This window comes from Sebastes umbrosus, chromosome 1 (genome assembly GCF_015220745.1).
Source record: "Sebastes umbrosus isolate fSebUmb1 chromosome 1, fSebUmb1.pri, whole genome shotgun sequence".
In the NCBI taxonomy this organism is placed as follows: Eukaryota; Metazoa; Chordata; class Actinopteri; order Perciformes; family Sebastidae; genus Sebastes; species Sebastes umbrosus.
The window spans coordinates 38,956,634-38,982,353 of NC_051269.1; the positions used below are offsets into that span (position 1 = coordinate 38,956,634).

General features: G+C 41.4%; 1 protein-coding gene across 7 annotated transcripts in view; it reads right to left on the reverse strand.

Moving 5' to 3' along the window:
* The window catches only part of foxp1b (forkhead box P1b), a 196,606-nt gene that overhangs the window by 116,313 nt on the left and 54,573 nt on the right, over nt 1-25,720 (reverse strand). For 6 of the 7 annotated variants that reach the window (XM_037766725.1, XM_037766674.1, XM_037766666.1 and 3 more), the window contains one exon: nt 8,638-8,704. The exons of the other annotated variant lie outside the window; for it this stretch is intronic. The gene's annotated coding sequence lies outside the window, so the exon portion shown is untranslated. The remainder of the gene's footprint in view (nt 1-8,637; nt 8,705-25,720) is intronic. 7 annotated transcript variants of the gene reach the window in all.

The following is a 25,720-nucleotide window of genomic DNA, read 5'->3' on the forward strand; positions in this document are numbered from 1 at the left end:
TGTGTAAATCACGCAGTCTGACCTTCTACATTCCTCATGCTCCGTCCTCCCATTCATCCACAGGCACAGATAATACTGGGCAAATATCATAAACGTGAGGATTTTAGGATTGAGGTGAGGCTGCCATCATCCTCCTCCAACTGGGGAAAAGAAAAGCCCATGCATCTGAAAGAAGCCTATTTCCTCCTCCTGCCAGACTAACCATGCGGTGAGGTTGTCTGACCCTAAAGCCTGACGGCCTTTATACTGACAATCCACGGAGGATACTCCCACATGATTGGCAATTTCAGTAACGTCCGGTTTTATGATTTTGATGATATTTTATCTGGATTTTGAACTGATTACATTGTTCACTTCTGCTTGTTTTAAACAAACTACTGTTGCTTAAAACTTTCCTGGACTTTATGGGTTAAATCACTCCTGTATTCAAACTGCAACAAGAAGTAATAAAACAACAAATGATGCTTGCTTGAGTCAAATAAAACAGCCACCGTCTCTGCAGGTTTTCTGTGGTTGTGATTTCATCCAAGTACCATAAAGGGTCTCCAAGCGTCGCCAAGTTGTTTCCAGTTCAAACGCGGCGTCGGCGTCGGGCCAGGGCGTGACCTGCAGCTGAACTGGCCTCTCTACTCGGCCAAAGGGAGGAGGGCGGCAGCAGCCACTCCAAACACATCACCCCGCCCCCCTGATAAATAACTTAACACAGCAAACAGAGGCCCATCAGTCAACCTACACATAGCTAACACCAGGACAGGGACAGAGATCGATGGAGAGATACAGACAAAGAAAGACACAAGGAAAGGAAGAAGGAGAGGGGTGGGTTGAGGGGGGTGTACATTGTGAGGGCATCTAACAGTGGAGGGTAGATAAATATCACACGGGAGCCAGCGCCAAGCAGCGTGGAAGGCCAAGTACTGTACGGCTGTGAAAGCCGGGCTATTTTGCCGAGCTGTGACATTTGTTTCTTATTGTCTAAGTGGCAGCTGAAAGCGTCTCCCTGCGAGGGCCCCTCGGCTCGGCTCTGGCCCGCTCTGACGGGGGAGGTAACCATATTAGGACGTGTATGGTAAAGTAAACAATAACATAGTTGCAATGAGATGGAAATATTTCAGCTAATGGTGTTTGTCATTCCTGTTTTCAGTGCACTGAGCGGCCCCGTGTTTTTTTCTAGCCAGCCAGAGAGACTTTGTTTATGAAAACAAGGCAGGAGCCAAGGCTAAAACCAGAGCAAAAGAGAAAAACTGTAAATAAATAGCAGTTTAAAAAATGCCTCCACCTTTTTTCATTTGATTACATAAATAAATCCACATTTGGGAAGAAATGGCCTCTTGCTTTCCGCGTCCCCCCCCCTCCGGCCGTGTCCACACTAGGGCGGCTAAATTTGAAAATGTAACATATTTTCCAGTTTGTTCGTTAATTCACCATCTTTCACAGATGCAAACTGAACTGTCTGAAAACATTCTCCAACAGTACTTGTATCAGTGGTCTTGCATTAGTAAAATCACTTTTTTTATATGGTCTAACAAAAATATTGTTTTTGACTATACTGAAACAGCAAGCATGTCGGAGAACTACGGTGGCCTTCAGGTAACGTAAAAACATGAAAGTCTCTCTTTAGAGCCAGTGTTTGGTTTGTCCGTTCAGTGCTACTGTAGAAACGCTCCCTATGTAGATATGAAGGGCTCATTCTAAGCTAACGAAAACACAATGAGCAGATAACAATCAAAATTAAAGGTAGAGTTCTGTTTTATGGTTCCAGTCACACCAGCATTTAAAAATTAAAAACGTTCTCCTCAAAATCAATTCATTACAACAAGGCAAAGTTAATCCACATCAATTATTTTTCACATTGAGTTAACTTTGGTGAACTTTGACACCGTTGTCCAATAGCAAACCGTCTTGACATTGCTGACCTTATCATTGCTTATTAGCTGTGTTTCACTTTTAACTTGTATTCAACCCTTTTTATTATAACATGCTTAAATAAGAGGTTTGCTAACTGACAGCAAGCTAGAGTTTGGAGAGCTTTTATCCTCCTTCAATGACTCTTTATTCAACAAAATGATACCATCCAAAGAACAAAAATGCAGGGGAGAGTAAAAGGACAAGTACAGAGAAAATCAGAGAGTGACTGACGAGTGCTAGCTGGGCTGGCTAGTGTGTGTTAAGTTTACCAGCTAGATTCTCCCTACGAGTAGTCCCTCCGTCAAGCTTCACATAGTTTCTCAAGAAAAATGTTTCACTTAGCTGCTTAATTCAGATTCAGTATTTAAAATATGTTAACATTACCCAGACAATCCAACAAGAGAAACGAGTGGGGACCTAATTGTTAACAATATATAATGTGAATCGGAGCAGTGGGCAAACTAATGGTTGAATGAAATAACTGAGATACTATTTGATATGCCTGGTTTAAAAGGCTCCATTTCTCACTAATTTCTACAGCATGTTGAGCTATTGAAGAGAAATGTAGCCCTCATTCTGCTTTATGTTTCACTGGTCACTAATTTTCTCCTCCCTGCTCAGTCTCTTTTATTTGCCTCTGGTTTCCACGCTATATTTTCCAGGTTAAGAAAAGGCATAAACACATGTTTTTATACGTGCAAATGTGGAAAACAAAGACTCATTTTCCAGCCTGTTTGAATAATATCCTACTGCAGTGCTGACTCACTGGTCGACTATTCAAAAAAAAAAAAAAAAAGCTTGACCTCAGCATGACGTCTTACCAGGTTCAAAGCTCACAATGTGCCAACGTTCACATGCATTTCTATAGATATACATTAACATATAGTCAACTAAAGTCTCCATGTCTGTCCCCTCCACATGTTGACTTTCTTTGTTTGGTTTGTGCCCACCTCGCTCCAGCTCTCTCTCCCTCTCTCTCTCAGCCTCATTCCTAATCTCACACCAAAAAACGCAAGCTGTTTATTTGCGCAGGGCTGAAGCCGCTCCATTAAGTAGCCCCACCAGGTGCTTTATCCCTAAAAGGGATTTGTTTTCTAAAATAAACGGAGAAAGCAAAGGACTGCCAAAGTGATATTTACCATGACATGAAGAAGTGATTGCAACAGAGTCAAAACTATCCAAATAAGAGAAACTGCAGCTTGTAGGAACTTTTTTTAAAATATCCTTACATAGTCAGAGACCTTCTCTGGTGGACAGACTGGAAACCACAAACAAATGTCATAAATGTATAATATAGGGCTGTCAAAGTTAACGCAAATTCGTTTTAAAGCCACTAATTTCTTTAACTCGTTAACGCAACTTGTGATTTTTAGGTTGTAGCTGGCTCAGTTTAAAAGGTAGTTAAGATACTGGCATCATATGAAACTAGAAAACCTTAAGAATCCATTGGTACCAACCATGTCGTACTGAATGAGGTTAAATAACACTCCAAACTTACACTAAATTTTGGCAAGGAAAAACTGGCATGGCCATTTTCAAAGGGGTCCCTTGAGCTCTGACCTTGATATATGTGAATGAAAATGGGTTCTATGGGTACCCACGAGTCTCCCCTTTACAGACAAGAGTAAGAGTGAAGACACTGGCATCATATGAAACTAAAAAACCTAAGGAATCCATTGGTATCAACCATGTCATACTAACTTGTCGCTAAGGAGGCTAAATATCGCTCCAAACTTATCTTGATAAGAGTATTAAATACTTGACAAATCTCCTTTTTAAGGTACATTTTGAACAGATAAAAGAAATGTGCAATAAACGCGCAATTATTCGCGATTAACTACGAACAATCATGCGATTAATCAAGATTGAATATTTTAATTGATTGACAGCCCTAATATAAATGTATAATATTGTTTTGGCGAGCAGGGACAGTATATTTGATATCCCACCAGTTTACAGTATATTGTTTTGCAGTGAAAGCAGCTGGCCTAGGTTATCACAAGAAAACCCTTTCTGTATAGTCATTTTGCTCAGAAGACAACAAATCAATCCAAGTTATTAGTTCTATTTCATCTTTTCTGAAGCAGAGGCACGAGGCCAAAGCTAAAAAACAGGAGCTCTGACACTTTTTTTTCCGCACTTTTGTGATTTTCTTTTCATCTCGCTGTAAGACAACTCATCTGCGGATGGAATTTGCTTACTCCTGCCACCTCAGTCAATCTCGCACAAAGCCTGTGTCACGTTAGCTGTCTGCACCTGGTAGCGGGAAGACGTTATCAAAGCTCCCCGCTCTCCCAGCAGACCAGAGTTTATGCGTCCGTCAATACGTTTCAGACCAAAAAGAAGGCATGTCTGTTTGATGCTGATAGAAAAATAGATTGAAACTTGCCAAACCGCGTTCCCCCCCCCCCACCCCAAAAAAAGGTATTTTAAGTAGCTTCAAGATAACACATCTGTGATAACATTATCAGGGCGATTCTTTCTACCTCGCAGCAGAAGATAATTCACATGAAAGTTGCAGGAGATGCAAGAGAAATGTTGCTCTATTGTGTGAAATACTGCATTCAGACATGAAGCATGTATTTGACTGTGCAACCTGTTTAGCCAGACAATACAGCGGCGGGCGATCTGCCAGAGTGTGTTCTGATAGCAGCTGATGCGTCCATGGGAGCAGAGCATCAGATAGGGGGAAAGCAGAGACGGCGGCCAGGTGAGGGTGTTTAGAAAGGCTTTGACACATCCTGTGATCTCAATCAAACAGGAAAACGGCAGAAGCACGCCGCCCGCTTTTACGGCTCTGCCGTTGTGACGTCTTTGTAGGGGACGATAATTTTTCATTTTCACGCTGCCTTGCATCTATTCTGCCTGTCACTGTTTTTAACCACAAGCTCAGAGAGTAGATTACGGTACTTACAGTGCATGAAAAACACAGCAACAAAACTGCCGGTGACAGAAGCGTTTAACTTTCTCGCAGGGAAATCTCCCCCATGTGGCACTTTTGCTACAGCGAGTTGTTTATTATGTTCCGAGCTCGGCGTAAGCGATTAAAGGGAGCTCTTAAGAATCAAAGTGTTATAAATGCATGGAAACACAGCCAGCTGTAAATGCCACAGAATTAGAAGCTTACCAAGCCTAATACTAATACGTGGCAATTTTCAGCTTGATGCTGATATAAAGAAATTACTTTTTTAAAGTAAGCAATAAATGCAGTCAAGGGAACGATTACAGAGGCCCCTATTTTCATCCCGGCATAAATCTGCGCCCGACCTTTCTGCGGGTCCAACTCATGAATCCACTTGTTTATTCTTAACACTTCCATAAAAAGTGGATTAAATAAAGCAACCTCAACAGCTAAAACTAAGGCAATTTAAACCAAAGCATTTACAGGAGGGCGAGAGTGTTTGCATGATGGTGTTCCTCTCTCTCTTACATGGATTCATGAAATTCAAATGAAGTCCAAGCATGAGACGATAACATTTTGAAGCCCTCAAAAACAGAGAAGCATGTTCTAAGCGGAGGCACTTTTCTGGGAAGTTGGATGTCATCAGGTCTGAATAAATTGGCCCAAGAAAACAGGCGTGCACACAGAGGCGGCCCTATCGCTCAGATATGTCTATATGATGATAAGTAGTCCAAATCAAAACTTTTGTCAGACTGCTTTTCTTACATTTCAATTAATGATAAATATTCTAAAAACGAACAGTTCAAATGTAGACAAAAAATAAATGCCGTGCTTTCACACACAAACATGCATTAGAGTCTGTTGCGCTTTAAAAGAGCTAAGACATAGTAATCCCATAAGCTGCTACAGGGATTTCTGCATTAGCGATGCAATCAAAATCACATTGGAAAGTTGCGTCAATCATTAGACTGATTTTTTTACCACATTAACATTAATTACACAACCATTTGGAGGATTTTTTTTCAGGCCCGATCTTACATCTGGAGCATGCTGCTGAGGGGCCGGCTGGAGTGGACCTGACTATGCGGAGAATGCACTCCAGATAAACAGCAGCAACAGGAATCCTCCACTTCAATCTGCTCCAAGTCTGTTTTCCAAATGTGGGGGTAATTGTTTGAATCGAATAAAAGAGGAGAGTGTAGGCTGTTTAACATGCTGCAGTGATGAGGGCCTCCTCTTACAGTGAAGAGGAAACTAGACTGGCTGAAATCCTACAGACATCGATGACAGTTACTGCTGCTATGTCTTTCTCTAAACTCTACGGAGACGCTGCAGCAGTTCATATTTAAAGGGGGACATATCATGAAAAACTCACTTTTTCAGGGATTGCTCACATACATTTGGGTATCTGGAGTTCCTACCAACCCACAAACTGTGAAATAAGACGACCCAGTCAGTCTTTTGTGGGCTGTTGAGTTAGCTAGATTTCGATTTCCGGTTTTGCCGGTCTGGTCCGGTGTGCGAGCTTACACCGGTTTGATGGATGAATCAGCATTTGTCATTATGACACGTTCTAGCAAATTAAAAAGTAGTCGACAGCAGTAACAGGTACCAATAGCGTCATGGCGCTAAATCCAGCTTGTATTGCATTAGTAATAAGCAATATGACAACGTGATTAACATAATATTATGTTTGTTTACAGACGGACTAACGGAGCCACTAGTGTCTAGCGCATCTGCCGAGCCGGGGACGGTGAATTCGACATAACACCGACAACATGAAGGAGATCAAATTACAGTAGAGGTGGGAGGCACGCTGTGTTTGTTTACTAGAACGTTCATGTGTTTTTTGGGGTGGCAAGACAAGACGGGCTTCCGTCAGTTTATTACAAGCCCGATGGCCGGTAACATTAGCGAGTGTGCGATCAAGAGAGATAGGGAGCGAGCGTGTGACGGTGAATGAAGTTATAGTAACGTTACAGCTGTGAAGGTATAGCAGTGCAGTGCGTGTACCATTAAGGTTGTAGGTGAATAAATGATACAACTCCTCAAGACCGAAGCTAAGTTCCTGTGTCTTGCTTGCCACCTGCTGATTAAACTGAAGTGGGTTAGCCCCGAAGCTAGCGTCGACTCCAGCCCAGGCTCACTTAAGGTGGGCTGTTAAGGTGGACCAGCTATTCTCATTTTTTTGACAGGCGGCTGCTGACTCAAGTGTGACACCTAGCAGCAAAATTCGGTATAGAAGTCCGATACGATGTTGTGGCTTAATATCAACCATCAATCAAGTTTGAACGTTTTTTACACCTGCCTAATTCTACTGTCTAGATCAGAAAATGTGATTCAACAAGCCATTCAAATTTGGCTCCCCTTCCTGTGTCACATGCAGACTCATTAGAATATACCGCCCACGGCTTGAGAACTACCTTTGCAAAGGTGCACCATATTTTACAACATTACATTAAAGCATGTAAACATATTCTAGTAGAAACCCAAAATACAAAAATTAACCTGACAATGAGCATGATATGTGTCCTTTAAGATGAGAATAATGGATCAGCGATGGCTTTTTGTTAAAATTGCCCTTGACTCTTCTATCTAGGATATAATTGGATTTGTTCCATTTTTACTGTTCTGTTGCTCAATGCTAAACTGTTTGTCTTTGGGAATCCCTTCTGGATTAAATGGAGGGTTTTAGAGTTGTTAAAAGAAATGTTCAAATTTGGCATTTTGGTTAAACTTAACATGAAAACAAAATATCAGCTATTAGCATGAGTTTATGGAAATAAGGATATGGAAATTATTCTATGAAAATACTAACATTTCCACAAGAACAAAAACAACCAGAATGAGCTGTGTTATCCCTCCTAATTTTACTAATGAGTATGTTTGGATATCCCTCCATGTGCAGGGCCTGTTGTTGTATATTTTAATAATCATATAATTAACTCAATCACTAGTTGCTATCCCGAAAATGAATGCTGGTTGCTGCTTAGAAACAGCCTTGTTGTTCTGTAATAGCCTCAAACAATCAAAAACAAAAAAACACACTGCTCAAATGTACCGCCGTTATTTAGCACATTATGTGTCCTACAAGTCACAACGTGTTGATGGAGGGAGAGAGAGTGAGAGAAACAGAGAAAACATGATAAACAGACAAAAAATAGAATAAAAGAAAGAGATGATGGCGAGGATGAAGCTGTTTGAGACAGAAAACAGACCTGAAGCGTTAACACACACCCCCCAACACACACACACACTCAGACAGTCCTACTCTGCCTCACCGGATCGCTCCATCCAAAAGTTCACATCCTGGGGGCCCCCATCCTTCTGAGATAGGGAGACGGGTGTGAGGAGCAAACACGAGATATCCACCAGAATGGCCGAGATGCTAACGATAAGACCTCCCCCCTCTTGTTTGGTAAACACGGCATTACCATATATCAGCTTTTATGTCAACATGTACAAACAGACGGATATCTCCGCACTGAGCAAACCTCATCTCCTACAAGTTCTCCAGCAATGCAACACGATTTAAAACACACAACCAACTTCTTACTAACTTCATTTTGACCTTTAGGGGGGGGGAACTGTCCCCTTTATCAGTCACCATGCTATAGTCTGAAATCAGCAGCCTCTCAGAGCACTGACAGGGCACCTGTCGAACCCTCACGCCCTCTTCGCCCGCACATACAGTACACACTGCAAAAATACAGTACACAAACAAGACAGCCCCACTGCATTGAGTTAATTATTAAGCCAATTCAATACAGCATTCATGCACACACACACATGCAGGGTGACTAGAGTCTGGTGAATGATGGCGTGTTTACCTTCTACAAGGACTTGCTTATTTAAAGCAATCTTCAGTTCCAGCGGTGGTAAAACAGCCTCCTCGCCCTGCGGACACGAGATGGAGAATTATTTATAATTATGAAATGATTACCATTGCAGACCGTAATGCTTGTCATCAGCACCCAGGAGCCAATTCATAGAGAGTACATGGGTGTAAACTAAACGCCACCAATAACAAGTTGCCCACCAAGTTGCTGTTGATCAGAGTTGATAACGTGCGCAAACAGTCTGCGAAATCATCAGAAAGAAATCAATTCTCTGCATTCCTGTGCTGTTTGCTATCCCCGTGTAGCTCCGTTTGCTGCCACCGACGTACACTCCGAGCGGGGCAGAGGGTGCCTCACGTCTACCGTCCCGTAGCAGACTGTTGTCACCGTCACACACACATCCTCGCATTTCCATTTGCCTGTTAACTACAACTACACCCACTTGATGATAACAAACGAACAATGGGGCCGTCTGATGCGAGCGGATGGTTTATTTGCAAGACAAAAACTTTTCATAATGCTGACAGTAGGTGGTTGAACACAGTGTACCTGTAGCCGCTCTGCTTTGCCCCGACTCAACTCCCCCTGGGCGGCCCTGATCTGCATGCACACAGCTTTCCTAACTGAGCACTCAACCCAGGCAAGGAAAAGATGAAGAAAAAAAACCAAAAAAAAAACAGAAGGGGGAAACAAAATCTTATTTTTATGGTAAACTGAGAAGTGACTGTGGGGCAATATCTCAGGTGCATTTGAATAAAAGCATTAAAGCATATCCAAATATGAAAGGAGAAAAAAAAGAAGCTCCCTCTCCCACTGTTCTTTTTCTGCCGTTTACATTTGGCAGTCAAAACTGTGGTGAGGCATTTGTGCAAGTGTTTATCTAAAGCAGACTGAGAGAAGATAAAAAAAAAATAAAAAAACACACACAACGGTCTGACTTGCCCAGTTTCTGCATTAATTATGTGTTAAATGCCCTTGTTGAAAACACGAGTCAACACGCAGGCTCGCTCTGAACTCTACTGAGGGTTGAACAATCAACGAAAATGGACCATTCCCACACAACTACCCTATTATTGTGATTCATTACACTTCAATTAACATATCATCAATGGAATCGTAAATCAATGGCGAGTGCTGACAAATGACAGATATTTTCAGTTTCAAACTACTAAACATCATTAATTCCCATCACCTGAAAGAGCCCCGGGAGCTAAATGAGTTTACCCAACGCACAACATCCATTTAGATAAATGTTCCATCATTTTAACGACGGAAAAAAAAATTGTATCGGAGAGGAAAAAGGCAACAACGGGATCCTGATAGCAGCTGTACGCCTTTTCTCCTTGTAACATAATGCCCATCTTGTAATGCCTAAACAGATAATTGTCTCCATTTCAAACAGCACAAAGCTGTAATATTGCCATTTAGAACAGTGGGGGTGCGGAGAACGTAGGGTGAGGATAAACAAGCACACGCTGCTTCGCCCGGTTGGGAAAACCGAGCCCATCACACACTCCCACATTGAGATTTTAGGGAATGGAACAACTCCTGGTTGAGATAATTACCCACCTAGGTGGGTTATGTGCATGCTCAGTAAGAGGCTTAAACTGAGAATATGAATCAAAATGCAACAATTTCAAAAGACAAAGGGAGCTGAGGAGCATTTTGCAAGCTTCTCTTGTAAAGTCTCGGGAGGATGTTGGAGGTGTTCCGTGTTAAACAAAGTGGAAAATAGGACAACAATGACTTTTGACAAAGAAAAATCTCATAGTAACAAGACTCTTGTGTATTAGTCTGATACCTTTAGGATACATCAACACTAAAACGGCATTTTAAAGCAACGATCTACGTCCAGATGAGTGTTTTAGGGCCGTTTCAGAATTAATCTCTGTCCATACTACTAACTACACCTGAAAACGCATATCACATGATCATTCATGTACACTGGGCATGCCGGTATAAACAGGAAGCAGTGCTGTTGGTTGTTCAGTTGCAGAAAATATTACGAAGGAAGTACAGCAATTGGGAAAAGTATGACCATAGATTTATTAGCTTGAACCAACGAGAAGATGGAGCTGCTACTGAAAGTAACGCACTAGTGCAAGGCGTTCAACGCTGCTGAAAACACAACAGATGTGGTTTATTTTCTTCTGGAAAAGTGTCACGTGATGGAGGGGATTCAGGGAAGGACACGTCATGACTGATAAGACCCGATCAAAAAGCAAACATGGGTGTCTGCGTCATTGTTTTTATTGGTGTCCGTTTCTGCCCGTCCAGACTAAAACACAACCCTGGAGTTATAAAATTAGGTCAGCAGCGTTTTCAAACGTCTCAGTTTTCCGAGTAGTGTGCACGCTAGGCATAAACGTAGCAAAAGTTACGCATTTTAATTGGGCTGTCAAAGTTAACGTGATAAAAGAGCTCATTTCGTTTTAACACCACTAATTTCTTTGACGCATTAACGCAACTTGCGATTTTTAGGTTGTAGCGGGCTCAGGTTTAAAGCTAGAGTGAAGATTATATTAAACTAAAAATCTAAGGAATTCATCGGTACCAACCATGTCATACTAGCTTGTCACGAAGGAGGCTAAATAATGCTACAAAGTAACGCTAAATTTTGGCAAGGAAAAACTGTTATGACGATTTTCAAAGGGGTCCCTTGACCTCTGACCTCAAGATATATGAATGTAAATGGGTTCTATGGGTACCCAGGAGTCTCCCCTTTACAGACGTGCCCACTTTATGATAATCACATGCAGTTTGGGGCAAGTCATAGTCAAGTCAGCACACTGACACATTTGAGCATATTTTTTTATGCTAAATGCAGTACCTGTGAGGGTTTCTGGACAATATCTGTCATTGTTTTGTGTTGTTAATGATTTCCAATAATCAATATATACATACATTTGCATAAAGCAGCATATTTGTCCACTCCCATGTTGATAAGAGTATTAGATACTTGACAAATCTCCCTTTCAGGTACATTTTGAACAGATAAAAAACGTGTGGTTAATTTGTGATTAATCGTGATTAGCTATGGACAATCATGTGATTAATCACAATTAAATATTATAATCGATTGACAGCCCTAGTTTTAAAACAAGAACTTGTTATTGTGGATGTCCTTAGAGGATCAGATGATCTAAATAAATGTTTCCATTCTCTATGCAAATACCACAGGCTTCATTGTAATTGTGGTGAGGGGGGAAAAAAAACATGCAAACACCCTGTATTCAGAGGAAAAATGGACAATCAGAAGGGTTTTTTGCTATGGTAATGTGGTTACATCTGAGCACGAACAAAGACTCATTTTATTCTGTCCACAAACCTGTGAAGTGGACTTCCCTATTAGTGAGGGGGGTCACGGCTTCACAATATGCTCTCTAGTCCCAGGTATGTTATCAGTGCCTTTGGCTTTGTTGTAAGATTGCATGTTCAAAATATGAATTAATACCCCTCCACTGAAACGCACCCAATCCCAACAAAAGGCCCGCATTCAGCGTGGACAGCTCTTCAGCTCCTCTAATGGACAGGCTCTCCTCTCTCTTCACACCGCGCAGACAAAAACGATGAGGGGGCCCATGAATATTTAGCACTAAGTAAAGTTATTCCATTAATTACTCCGAGCACGCTTAATACTGTATCTGTGGCTACTTCTGTGGCGGCTCGTTAATGAACCTTCACACATCATTACCATATTAATTAATGCTCAACTCAATGGTTGTCAATAGGAGGCTGCCTGCCAGAGTTGTCTCTCGCTTCTTTACAGCCCGTCCGGGATGTTTCGATCACTTAGTATCAGCACCTGAATAAAATCGACAGCATCTATTTATCATGCCGGGGCCCAAACGGTGTGTTTGAATAAAACACTAACAGAAAAAATGTGGTTAACACGCCTCAAGGCTGGTGAATCCGTATTAAGGGTATTGTGTAACTAAGAAGAGGGCGTAGGAGAGTTTGAGCTGTGATATCTATCTACTGTATATACAGGGTCATTGCTGTTTGTTTTTCGGGTGTGTGCAGGAGATTTTCCAAGTCACTGTCTGTGCTCCGAAACGCAAGAAAAATCAAAAGCATGAGTCACTTCTCGACATACGCAGCTGCTTACTGTATGATCTGATCTGCTAAAAGGGCTGACTGCACACTATTTCCTCCCTCTTTTCTTCTTCTGGGCTTTTTATTAAGAAGGACTGATTAAATGAAAAACATTGCTAAGTCTCGTAAAAAAAAAAGTCAGCATTTGAAAAAGTGGGAAAAACAAGCATTGTTTTTTTATGTCTTTTTGATGTGATTGGCAGGATCCTGGCATTATATTGTAACACCCACACAGACTGTAAACAACAGCACTTTCTGACACGCAAACAGACTCAAAACCCACCAATTAAACCCAACTTCAATCCAGCCGGCCCTTATTCTGGGCGCTTTTTTTTCACATTCTTCTTTTTTTTTCTAAGCTTAAAAGGCAACAGTGCAGTCTGGTGAATGTCAGGCCTGTCTGATCCCCCCCGATTCTTTGGACCTGCCCTCACGTTTTGCTGAGCTAAGAACAAAGTACGCAGAGAGCAAACAAGAAAGCTTTGCTGCCTTAATACCAAGGAAGTGGAATTTCACTCCTAACCCAAAACAAACAAGGCCACACATTTCTTTACACTATTTAAATGAGCTCATCGAATACAAAAAAAAAGAAAAAGCCCAAGTGGATATCCAGTGCACACTATACTCTCTAATCTATTGATCCACGAGGAAAAAGCATGAGACACTTATTTGGTCTGCTGAGAAGTCACAGCTGGGGCAGCTCAGGATCCGCACAAAAAAAGTCTCACTTTGCATGTGAAATTAGATCAGCGCAGTCGGAAAAGTCCAACCCCGATCACGCACACGTACAGTACGGCACACAAAGGGGCTAACGCGCAGCGAGCGAGCATTATGCAATCCTATTTTTATAACCAACCCCCTTTCCACCCTGTCAAGTAGGAGGACTGTCAATTCTACCCAGCCATATCAGGTTTCCACTCTCGCCCGGGTCCCAGCTCCTCTCCGACCACGGATCCCGAGCGCTATTAATATCAATAAGCTGCAGATTCCATTTCCCCAGACAAAGACAAAGGGAGAACAAGAGGCGATGAGTGAGAGGAGGAACTAATACCCTCACGCATCACCGTGGGGTTACCACTTACTATCACCTCCAACCCGGCTGCTCTGGAAAAAGGGGAACATTCTGCACACACTGTTTCACACCCAGACACATACACAGACATATACTGTACAGTACTGCATGCACACCCTCAACAGGGCAATGCAAATATAGGCCAACTGCCGGGTGATATGTTCCAATCATTTGTGGATTTTTAACTGACAAAACACATTCCTCCATTAATCAGATTAAACTATAACATTGTTCTTATCTCCCATCTTCTTCTTCATTCTCATCGCAATTCAAATCTATTAAAATATATATACTCTGTGAACCCCGAGCTGTTTCAGGGCGCCACATTTTACTCACTGTGGCCTCGTTTTTCACTGCAATATAAGTCCTGCATCTCTATGGAAACAGAACAATCATGAATGGAAGTAAGGAGAACTCAAAAAATGTCTATTGTGCAGTAGAATATAGTTGTAATGCTATGAAACATAAAAAAAAAGAAAAAATCCAAGTTGAATTTATTTGATAATTTATTTTATAAAAATCAAAAAAAAATAAATGGAATCTATGTATTATTTTTTTTTCTAAGTGCCCAAAAGTGTTACCAATATTGGAAGAAAATGGGAGGTAAATACTGAACTATTTACATTTTTACAACCTCTACTTACAACCTCTCGTCTTCTCGTCTCTCGTGTAAACAGTCTCACTGAATGTTTGTCACGTGACTGTTGGTCTCAGCCGAGTCATTCATGGTTTCTGCAGTTATATTTTTCAGGATTTGGACATGTACTATAGAATCAAGTGATTTTGATAAAATATCACTACTTTAATCTTAGATTTGGTAATTTTTTCTGACGGACGTGTTCGTCACACGTGACACGTTCAAAGACTGGTGGAAATTTAACAATCTGAAGATATAAACGGTGTATTTTTGGTTACTTTTGGCAAAGAAAACATGCCTTTCAAACCCACCTGGCAGGTTGTGGGATTTGGCTATGTAAAGATATAGAGGAGTTATGTCTACCTGAGCAGAGAATGAAGTCGCTCTCCCTCCGTGTGTTGTAATCAGAGTGGCCGGCCGTGCTATATCTCACGGTCGCCACTCTGCACTGCTCTCATACGGTTACAGCTGATGACGCTGCCCCCCGACCAACGACGACGTCGCAGAAGCGTAGCACCCACCCTCAGGTTAACACCGTTAGCTCTTTCAGCAGTGTTGACGTTGTCTGCACAGTTAGCGATGAGTCATCAACTCCATGATGAGAGCCGTGTGGAGGCAATAACTATGCTCTGAATTTCGTATTGAACACTTTTAAGGACACAGAGATACTGGTAACGGGAATTTGTATGATGAAGTTCAGAGAGAAGTTTTGTTTCATCATTCAGGCACTTTGAATGAACAAGCTTTAGATTTGGAATTACAACCCCCGACAGACAACTACGGCTGCAGTTCATTATTATTGTCATTATCAATGAATCTGTGAATTATTTTATCAATTAATCAATTAATCGTTTGGTCCAAAAAATGAAAAAAAAAAACATCACAATTTCCCCAAAACCCAAAATGTTTTCCCCGACCAACAGTCCAAAACTCAAAGATATTTAGTTTACTATTATTTAAGACAAAAAAGGAGCAATCTCTCAGATTTAAAGATGTTGGAAGCAGCTACCATTAGCTATTTTTGATAAAAAATACTCAAATGATTAATAGATTAAACATTTGAGCTCTACACACAACTTGATTAAATACATCATTGACATCCTTCATCACACTACACTGTATTGCATCTAAAATACTGGATTTGTAGTAGTAACTCCTACTCAGGAACTACAGTAAAACCAGCTGCTATCTACACACCAACTCTGTCAATCACTTACAGAACACACCTACAAACACACCGGACATGCACACGCATACATCCACCAGCGTCCCATAAAAAAGCACGAGAGGAGGAGGAGGAGGAGGAGGAGGAGAAATAAATAAATAAATAAAAGAGAAAGCAGGGAAAGATAATGAAATCTTTACAGACTCACCCATGAACAGTTAAACAGACTTTCATCATGTTCATGAAACTGTATATTGATGCAGATTCCCTCCGAGCTCTCTGAGTGTTTTGAAATCCACTTGTGAAGAAGAGGAGAAAGCTGCCAGTGGAAGTAGCAGGTATGGAGTAGTTCAAGTAGTGTGTGGTGGTGGTGGAGTGTGTTTGTGTGTGTGTGCGTGAGAGAGAGAGAGAGACAGAGAGAGAGAGAGAGAGACCGGGGCTGCAGTGTTGAGAGGGACTGGAGGTATGTGGTCTAAACACAACAAAAGCTGGTGCCTTGCTCTAGATTAAATATGCAGGAAGAGGCCCCCTTTGCATAAACACAAACACTCAGCAAATGAAGAACTGGCACAGAGCAGATGCCTGCTGAGAGCCCTACCTGTCCTGGCCTCTTTTAATTAGACAAGAGCAGGCAGAACAAATGAACATCAACACGGTCACACGAGGCAGAACAAAAGAGAAGGGAGAGAATAAAAAAAAGAAAAAAAAAAGAAAAAGCTTCCTCAATCCTCAAAAATGTCCTTAATGAGAACAACAGAAGTTTATAGAGAAGCCGTAAAAAAGGGTGCACACATTTCACAAGTCACAAAGAAGATTTGTTTTTTCTGGTCTAGTTTGCACCTTGTCAGATCCTATACACGAGTTAAACAAACTTCACTAATTACTTTGTCAGATTGGTGATAAAACTCAGTGAAATCTAATTGTCTGATATAATAAAAATACACAGGAATGTGACCAGAGCATGAAGACCTCAACGTGAAACTGCTTAATTACAACCTAAAACACTAATTAAATTTTAATATATCAAATTTAATTAATTGAAGTAGGACATTTTTTTTTTTTTGGTGAGGGTTTTCATTAAAGTATGTCCTGGATTAAAAAGAATGCACCTTGTGATCCTTTAATTCATCTTTACATATGCGTCTCCTCTACACACCTCCTGCTGGAAATGGGAAAAAATAAGAGCTGATTGGCAGAAAAAACATTGATTTACACTATTAAAGTATTATAGTATAATATAAGTATAATATAATATACATACTAACAAAGTTAACGTGATAATAACGCATTAACGCCACTAATTTCTTTGACACAACTTGTGATTTTTCAGTTGTAGCGGGCTCAGTTTTAAAACTAGAGTGAAGATACTGGTATCATATGAAACTAGAAAACCTAAGAAATCCATTGGATACTAGCTTGACGCTAAAGAGGTTATATAAAGCTCCAAACTTGCGCTAAATTTTGGCGAGAAAAAACTGCCATGGCCATTTTCAAAGGAGTCCTTTCACCTCTGACCTCAAGATATGTGAATGAAAATGGGTTCTCTGGATACCAAGCCCCCAGGAAGAGCGCCGGTCGTTGATCCCAACTTTCGTAGTGGCCAAACGGCGGTACTGCAACTTCTGTGTCCGTCACGTGATGCATTGGGCCCAGAAAGACTTTTTCACACAGACATTTTCCATCCTCCATTCATGTGAATGAGACCTAGACCGAGGCTGGAGCGCCAAGCCGTGACGACCACGTGACGTTGGGACCCCGTGACCGAGTCATGTGACCGAGCGGACGCTAGTGCACATATTACATGTGCCCGAGATACGGGTACTTTTCCAGACGGAAGTCGAGCCATTTAGGCTTCAAGCGCCATTGAGCAACTTTCATAGGAATGAACGGGGCCCCGCCTCCAACGCTGTATCCAGTTCTCTTAATACATTCATGATGGGTACCCACGAGTCTCCCCTTTACACACATGCCCACTTTATGATAATCACATGCAGTTTGGGGCAAGTCATAGTCAAGTCAGCACACTGACACACTGACAGCTGTTGTTGCCTGTTGGGCTGCAGTTTGCCATGTTATGATTTGAGCATATTTCTTTATGCTAAATTCAGTACCTGTGAGGGTTGCTGGACAATATTTTTCATTGTTTCATTTTATTAATTGATTTCCAATAATAAATATATACATACATTTGCATAAAGCAGCATATTTGTCCATTCCCATGTTGATAAGAGTATTAAATACTTGACAAATCTCCCTTTAAGGTACATTTTGAACAGATAAAAAATATGCAATTGATCACTATTAAATATTGTAATCGACTGACAGCCCTAGTTACACTAAGTTGCATTTGCAAGTGTCTCAATTACTTCCCCACTTTCCTCCCTCCCTCTATCAGTTTTTTTTTCTCATTTAGGACAGGAATGTAGAAGTGTTTGGTGTTGGGGGAAACTCCTGGGAGAACACTGCCTGCCCAGAGTAAGAGAATGGGAGCTGAGCCCCTCCACAAAATCTGGAGAGTGGCGTCAGATGCTGAGTGACACATACTGATGTGGCCAGTAAAAAAAAATTTCATTTTCATGTGAAACCCTCTCAAATGGATCGGGGGAAAGGGACAGGGTGACACTAGGTGTAGGGAGGCTGTAAAGAGAGAGATTGAGGGGTGAAAGGGAGTCAGAGAGCAAGGGAGAGAAAGGAGGGCAGAAATGAGACCTCTGGAAAATAAACAGGGTGTAGGGTTTCAAAGGCGAGGGGGGACACAGGCATTCCATTGTTCAAGCCAATTATCAGTGGAAAATAATAACAACAGATGGATCCAGAGCGGCCGACTTGTGCCGGAGCACCCTGGCGCTGGAGAACAGATGATGAAATGTGAGAGTGCTGTTGGATGGGGTGGAGGTGGAGGGGGGGTGCCCCACACACCAGATGTGAACTTCCACAAGGACAGTTTAATACGTGCTCTCTCTGGCCGCCACTTGTGCCGCGGCGGCTTGGGCGTACCAGACCACGGCTTGGTCAACACCTCCGTGCATCTGAAGTCACATGACACACATGGCTCCCGCGTTGCCGTGCGATAAATTAAAAAACCTGCGCGTTTCCTTTTATGTCCGACAAAGCGGGGTCATCTGATGGCGAACACATGCTCGTTTACTGTAAAGTGGGGTAACAACACAGCGACGCAGAGCAGGGAGACACCAAGGGCCCCGGATTCTCTTTTATTCCAATCAGCACATATCCCAGATGACCTGTTGTGATGTTTTCATTTGATGTTTTCTAGCGTGCCGAACGTTCACAGACAGGCAGATGCAACAGTGCGGCTGAGACAGACCTCATTGACTCGGTGCTTCATTCACAGATCCCTCATATCAGCCACAGGCTGACAGGCCGCGGAGGAGGGGGGGAGGCTGCAACCTTAAAACAAAACCAATCCTCTGTGTGACTTGTCAAGGGTGGGAGATGTCTGCAGATAGCGGTACAAAAGATCTGCCCTTCCTTTTCACAAGAAAAGAGAAGTTTTCGTTTCATTAACTCCAGACTAAAGCGTAATTATCTCCCTATAGACCTTAATCACCAACAGAAGGATAATAGAACAAAAAGCAGTTTCTTCTTCGGTCATTAAAGTTTTTCTTTTTTTTTATAATGTTGTTGTTCTTTTTTCTCTCTTCTGCACTTTAGATGAGTCCATCAAATGATGCAAAGGAATCACGGGGGCACAAAGTAAAGTCTCGCTTTCAAATATTGTCTGTTGAACACAGATTTTGGCCATAAAATAGACTCCTTTGCTGAAGTCTGCCATCTTTGCCCTTTTTCTATACGCCTGTTTGACCTGACTGATGGCCACTGAGAGGAGAGGGCAACACAACCAGCAAGTATTAAATGACTATGACCCCTTTTCCACCAAAATTAGCATGTATATGCAGGTTATTTAAACACGGGAAAACACGCTAAAATGGGCGATGACTCCTTTTCCATTGTGAGTATACCGTGCCGTTGCACCGGTCTTTCTGCTGTGTCATGTTTGGCGTCATGGATGCGCCGGCCAGCACCGGAAGTAGGGTTAGTAAACAGTGAAAATGTTACAGTGGTTATTTCTTTTTTTTTAGTATCCGCTACTTATTCAGTCACACTCTCAAACCAGAGTTGGTGGTTGTTGGAACAGTGGGAAGACTAACAAAGACAGTTTTGATGAGTTTTATTTTGTTTCTGTCGAGTTTGAATGAAGTGCGTTTTACAACGATCAGCGAGGTAAAGTTACTGTTTTCTGACTGGAGTCTGGTGGCTTTGAGGAGAGCATAGTTATTGTATGTTAATAAATTATAATAATTGTCCAAATCCCTGTTGATTTTATTTATTAAATATTCACTTCAACGTGCGTCACATAGCATCGCACCGGAAAAGGGGCGATAATTAGCGTGTCCACCCGGTTGTTATGTTTCCATCACTGCTTATCGGAGTTGGAGCCGATAAATACCCGTCACTAGTGCAGAGTCATTTGTCCCGGGAGTTCACAAGAATTGGTCGGATGGACGGACAGACGGGTGGATGGACAGGCCTATGACATAACGCCTTCGGCCACAGTGCATTTTCGGTTTGCCTGGCTGCTTTACAGTATATAACTCTTCTCTGAAATGTAGATGCAAAATTCAGGAAAGCTTTTCATAGACTGCCGCTGCAGGGTGCACGCACAGCTGCATGACCGCTTCTCAAAAGTGAAGCCAAATCTTGATCGCCGGCTGGTGGCCGGCTGTTAGTTTACGAAGGGCTTGATTTGATGTGCAGCGGAGTTTTCTTTGAGCAGAGGTCGCATTTTAAACGTCAATATTGCAGTCGATTTGTTTAATTGCTGTAAGTCAAAATCATATTGCGATTAATTTTGGATTAATTGTGCAACCTTAGATGTTAGTGGGTGCTAGTGGGGATGTTTTGTCCAGTGGGAAAGGGGCTTATGATTGAAAATGCTTGAAATAAAATCAGATTGAACACCAAAACACCACTTTGGAATTGCATACAATCTAACTGATTAACATTGCTTTAAGGTGCTTGTGATACGGAACCACAAACGATAAATCCCTGGAGGATTGAACATAAGGATTTCTACAGAAGAAAAAAAAAAGAATGGAAAACTTTGCCTAGATTTAATTAGCTTATGAGAAATGATTGCCATTAGCACATCTCGTCAAATAGGGTTGAGGCGTTTTGCTGAGAGGGTGAGGGGGGGTAAAAAAAAGTCATATTTTTGGTGGATGCGGAGACAAAGGGCTTTCAAACAGGAACTGGCGAGCCATCAGCCGTTTTAGTGCACTGAGACTGAGGTCGAGTTAATTAGACTATTGTCATTTTAATCAGGACAGCTCGGCGGCCATCACTTCCTGAAAGAGCCAGTGGACTTTAAACGGCTGAGGGATTTTTGTGTGTGAACGTATGTGCGTGTGTGTGTGTGTGTGTGTACTGTATATGTGTGTGTGTGTTGGGCCCGAGGTGTCACCCAGCTATGGGTTATGGAGTATGGCCTGGCTCTCTCACATGCTTAGAACATTAATGAGCTGGAGACACACCAAGGAAACAAAGAAGCCTGGAGGATCACCAGGGGAAACTACTCGCCTCAGCTCTACTCATGTCTCTGTTCATTTGGAAATAATTTAAATATCAAATATTTGAAATAATTTGCTTCTCCCTGGCTATCAGATTTTGAATAGAAGAGTCTTTCATGTCTTCGTTATTATGTTCTTCACTGGCATTAGCATTTAAAACATAATCAATGTAACCATATTTTCTAGGTGCTTGCCATTATGTTACAATAATAGGTTTATTTTGTCCGGATTTCCATATTTTATGAATACAATCAGAAGTCTGTAATGACAAAAATATCAAATCTTTGCTGAATATCATTAATCTAAAGAGAGTTTTAATCAAAACTGACAAAGGATTTATTCCGGGCTCGCTCGATTTATTTTGTGCCACCTTTAGTGAGAAAAAAAATAAGGTAAAGCCGACACCAGTCTCATTTGAGTTTAGCCACCAGCCCTCGAGAGCGAGAGCAGGGAGGAGGAGGAACTGAATACTACTGGAGCTCTGCCAATCAGCGGGGGGTGATAAAGCAGCCAGCCCGATATTAACACCAAAACATCTTTGTAACTTCTCCCCTGGCCATAGTTCAGGTCATCTGTGGACAAGGTGACGAAAGTAACCCGCAGACAAATGCTGGTGAACTCCCCCCCCACCCGTGACACCACCGTCAGCCCCAGGGCAGGACTGGCCAATGACATTAGCCGAGCGTCTGAGTACAAAGTCGACTCGTGCAATATTTCATATGCACCGACCTCGAGGGAAACCGCATTAAAAGGGATTGGGGCACATTTGACTCCATGCCACTTTTTTTTTTTTTTTCTTTTTTTAACAGCGTCTGTTTGTGATTATATTAATAGTTCCGTAAGTTCATCGTTTTTAACATTAGTCATTAATATTTCACAGGGAGTTAATATTAATCTGATCAGAAATTATCTTCCTTCAATAATTCAATATAGGCATTAATAATTCAATAAAAAGAATGTTCAGCATATTTGAGGGGGAAAAAACTGGAAACATTCAATAACTATAATGTGAGAAAATGAAGCCAAAGAAGTCACATAACATCTCAGAGTTAGCTAAATACAATAACAGCTAAATACATTTGAAGCGCTCTGTGAGCAACTGGGATGCAGCTTGTTAGCAAGGAAGGCTAACAAGCTGGGTCTGAAATTCACTTTTTTCACTGCCTGCCACTGTGGCAGGCAAGACATTTTTTTTGTCTGCCACTCAGATATTTTATCTGCCACTTCTGAAATCTCTGCGCTAAATGACAGAATAACATTTTAGATCTGATGTCATTGAATGTTCGATATATTTTACACAAAAAAAACATTATATACATGGTAAATTACAGTGTATCTTCCTATTTTTCGGGGTGGAAGCGTACTGTCACAGTACTGTACTTTGTTATTGTCATCTATAGTGGTTATTTGCATAAAAACTAGGGCTGTCAATCGATTCAAATATTTAATGTTTGTTTTATTTAATGTGTGTCAGTGTGCTGACTTGACTATGACCCAAACTGCATGTGATTATCATAAAGTGGGCATGTCTGTAAAAGGGGAGACTCGTGGGTACCCATAGAACCCATTTTCATTCACATATCTGGAGGTCAGAGGTCAAGGGACCCCTTTGAAAATGGCCATGACAGTTTTTTCTCACCAAAATTTTGCACAAGTTTGGTGAGAATATTTATTACTTAGCCTCCTTCGCGTCAAGCTAGTATTCAATGGATATCTTTCATTCTAGCTTTAAAACTGAGCCCGCTACAACCCCAAAATTGTGTTAATGCGTTAAAGGAATTAGTGGCGTTAAAATGAATTTGCGTTAATGCGTTATCATCGCGTTAACTTTGACAGCCCTAATAAAAACACAATTCAAATGATAAGGAAATAAATAATTGTATTTTTATTTAAATATTAGCTTTGACCAAAAAAAAAAAAATTGGCATTAGTAGTTTTAACGATGTATTATAAGCTGCTTTGAGGTAGTGTTAGAAAGTTAACAGGTCATAATTCCCTCTCTGTCATCTGTTTTACATTGCTGTGAAAACATCTCCTTCAAACAACTGGATTTATTAGTTTCTTGCCAAAAATTTTATAATTTACCTTCACCCAATAGTAATTTTACTAAACAGAGTTTGAACACACCATAATGGAACCTCCATTAAAGTTAGTAGCTCCGTTATTTAGCCAAATATGACTGCTGCTAACAGGTAACATCACTTGATTTCAACACTGATTTGTTGTTCACAGTGTTGCATTATCAGGGGAAAAAAAGGGTGTGCCCCCTCAGGTTTAGTAGTAGTAGTAGTAGTAGTAGTAGTAGTAGTAGTAGTAGTAGTAGTAGTAGCGCCATGCTTTTGAGTGGGGTTTTTTTTCTCACTGCTGTGGCTCTGGTCCCAAACAAACTGAAACATGATACAGCGTGGGTATGCTGTTGCATCATTGTGCATGCATAACTGTTAGAAAGCATCAATATCGGACAACTTGGAACCGGTTCTCAATGGGAACTGATTCTCTATTCCCATCTCTAGTGTTTTCCCTGCATGCTAAACTAACGGATAGCCTGACAATTTTACCCGCCACTGCCAACAATTTACCCGCATTTGGCGGGTGCTAATTTCAGACCCTGCTAACAAGCACAGGCAACCCTTCTTGTTTCACCTTAAACTGGTTTATAATCCAGACTTAAATGCACAGACTAACCGGGGGCCACAGGTTGCTGTGTGTACATGCAGACTGTGAAGCCTCTGCTCCATTAAAAGCTCCGAACTGCCCGAAGTTCCTCCATCAGAGATTTACAGGGATTAGATGGTGAAATAAAGGCCTAATCTATATTTGACAGGGAAGCCAATCTCTGCCTCACTGGTCAACCCCTCGCAGCAGGCCCCCTCTATCACAACTCACTCTCACTGCTACACATCTCAGGCTTATTTAAAACCACATTTAGGATGCATACTGGGCCTTGTATGAGGTCTCAATCCAATTTCCATACAAAAAAAGAGAAGTGTGCAGATGCATAGTGCTGGAAAGACTTATTCCATAAATGATGTCCTATATTGGGTCACAGCCTTAACTGCATGTGAGTACATCTTGATGGCTATTTCCTTTTGTAATTTTCCTTTTTTTTTGGAGGGGTCTAAGCTATGCCTGATTGAAAATCTAACCAATTTCCATCTGCAGTTTAATGACAGATGGAAAGAGATATTTCATGGAGATGTATAGTCGAGACTGATAAACTATTAATCACACCGCTGGACAATGACACCAGCTAAATTTAAACACAAAGTGAAAAGGCGTCGAGTAACAGCCTCCCTTGCTCCGTAAATTATTCATTACTGGCGGCTGTTATTACGCAGCATATAGAATTAAAAATTGCGGATTCCACTTAATTACAGTGACGGTGGCTAGAGATGTCACAGCTTGGACTGGCGATCCTTTATGTTTAACTCTGTCACATATAGTGTCTCTCTTCCTCTCACCGTCCCTCTGTGTCTGTCTGCTCAGTGCCAACAGAATCACTGATAAGATGATGAAGAAGAGTGAGGAGAGGAAGAGAGACCTGGTTATTTAGTGTTATGTACATTCCCAAAAGTGTAGTTCAAAATATCTAAAAGGATCCTGTGTGTTAACGATTGTTAATGATTTTTGTGTTTTTGCATTGTATTCCGACACATCACGTTTCTGTTGGTGGCAATATTTTCTTTGTTTGTTTGGCTATGTTGGCTATGTTGCCTCATTTCTTGAAAAGTTCTTCCACAGAAAGATCGACCAGACACCAGAAACCAGCTGCACAAGATTTTCTGATCACCAATTTCATCAAGGTTTTGTTTCTCCAGAGCTTAAGCCCAATTTAAATATGTTGCATATAGCACATATTGTGTGGAAAAAGCTCTGCTTGACAACCCGGTATCATGCCAAAGCGTACAACAGACCCATCTTTCCACCAGAGGATAACAAGTCAGTGTCACGTTTTGCCTCACTGTGGCGTGAATATTACACGCATGTATGAAGGTGTAGTACCAGCAGAGGGCAACAAAACTTACTTAGGTTTCGGAAAAAACATCATGGTTGGCCTTAAAATAACTACGTAACCTAAGTACAATACATAAGGAAACAACGTAACTTAAGTGCGGAAATCACGTCACAAACATCACTAACGCAGCTAACAAACAAAACACCGGTGTCCTGGTTGAAAGTCCTGTGTTTGTTGGATCCATCCACCTCCCACCATTAGCAGTCTTTCTCACTTTTTATTCCGTGTCACTACCTCTGAGCGTGGCATATTCACATGGATGTGTTTACATTGCAGTCAGTACAGACTACATGGCATACAAATGACATGCCAAAAGCAATAACGGTGTTTTTTTAATGCACGCTTTGGTCTTACGCATTATCAACTTTTCATGCAACCGCGTTGGATTGGAGCGGTTTCTGGGAGGAGAAAGTTTCTCATTTAATTTACCGTTGCTCCACCGTATCTGTTCTCACCGCTTAGTGTGCTACAAATGATGATTTATGTTTCCACTAACAAATGT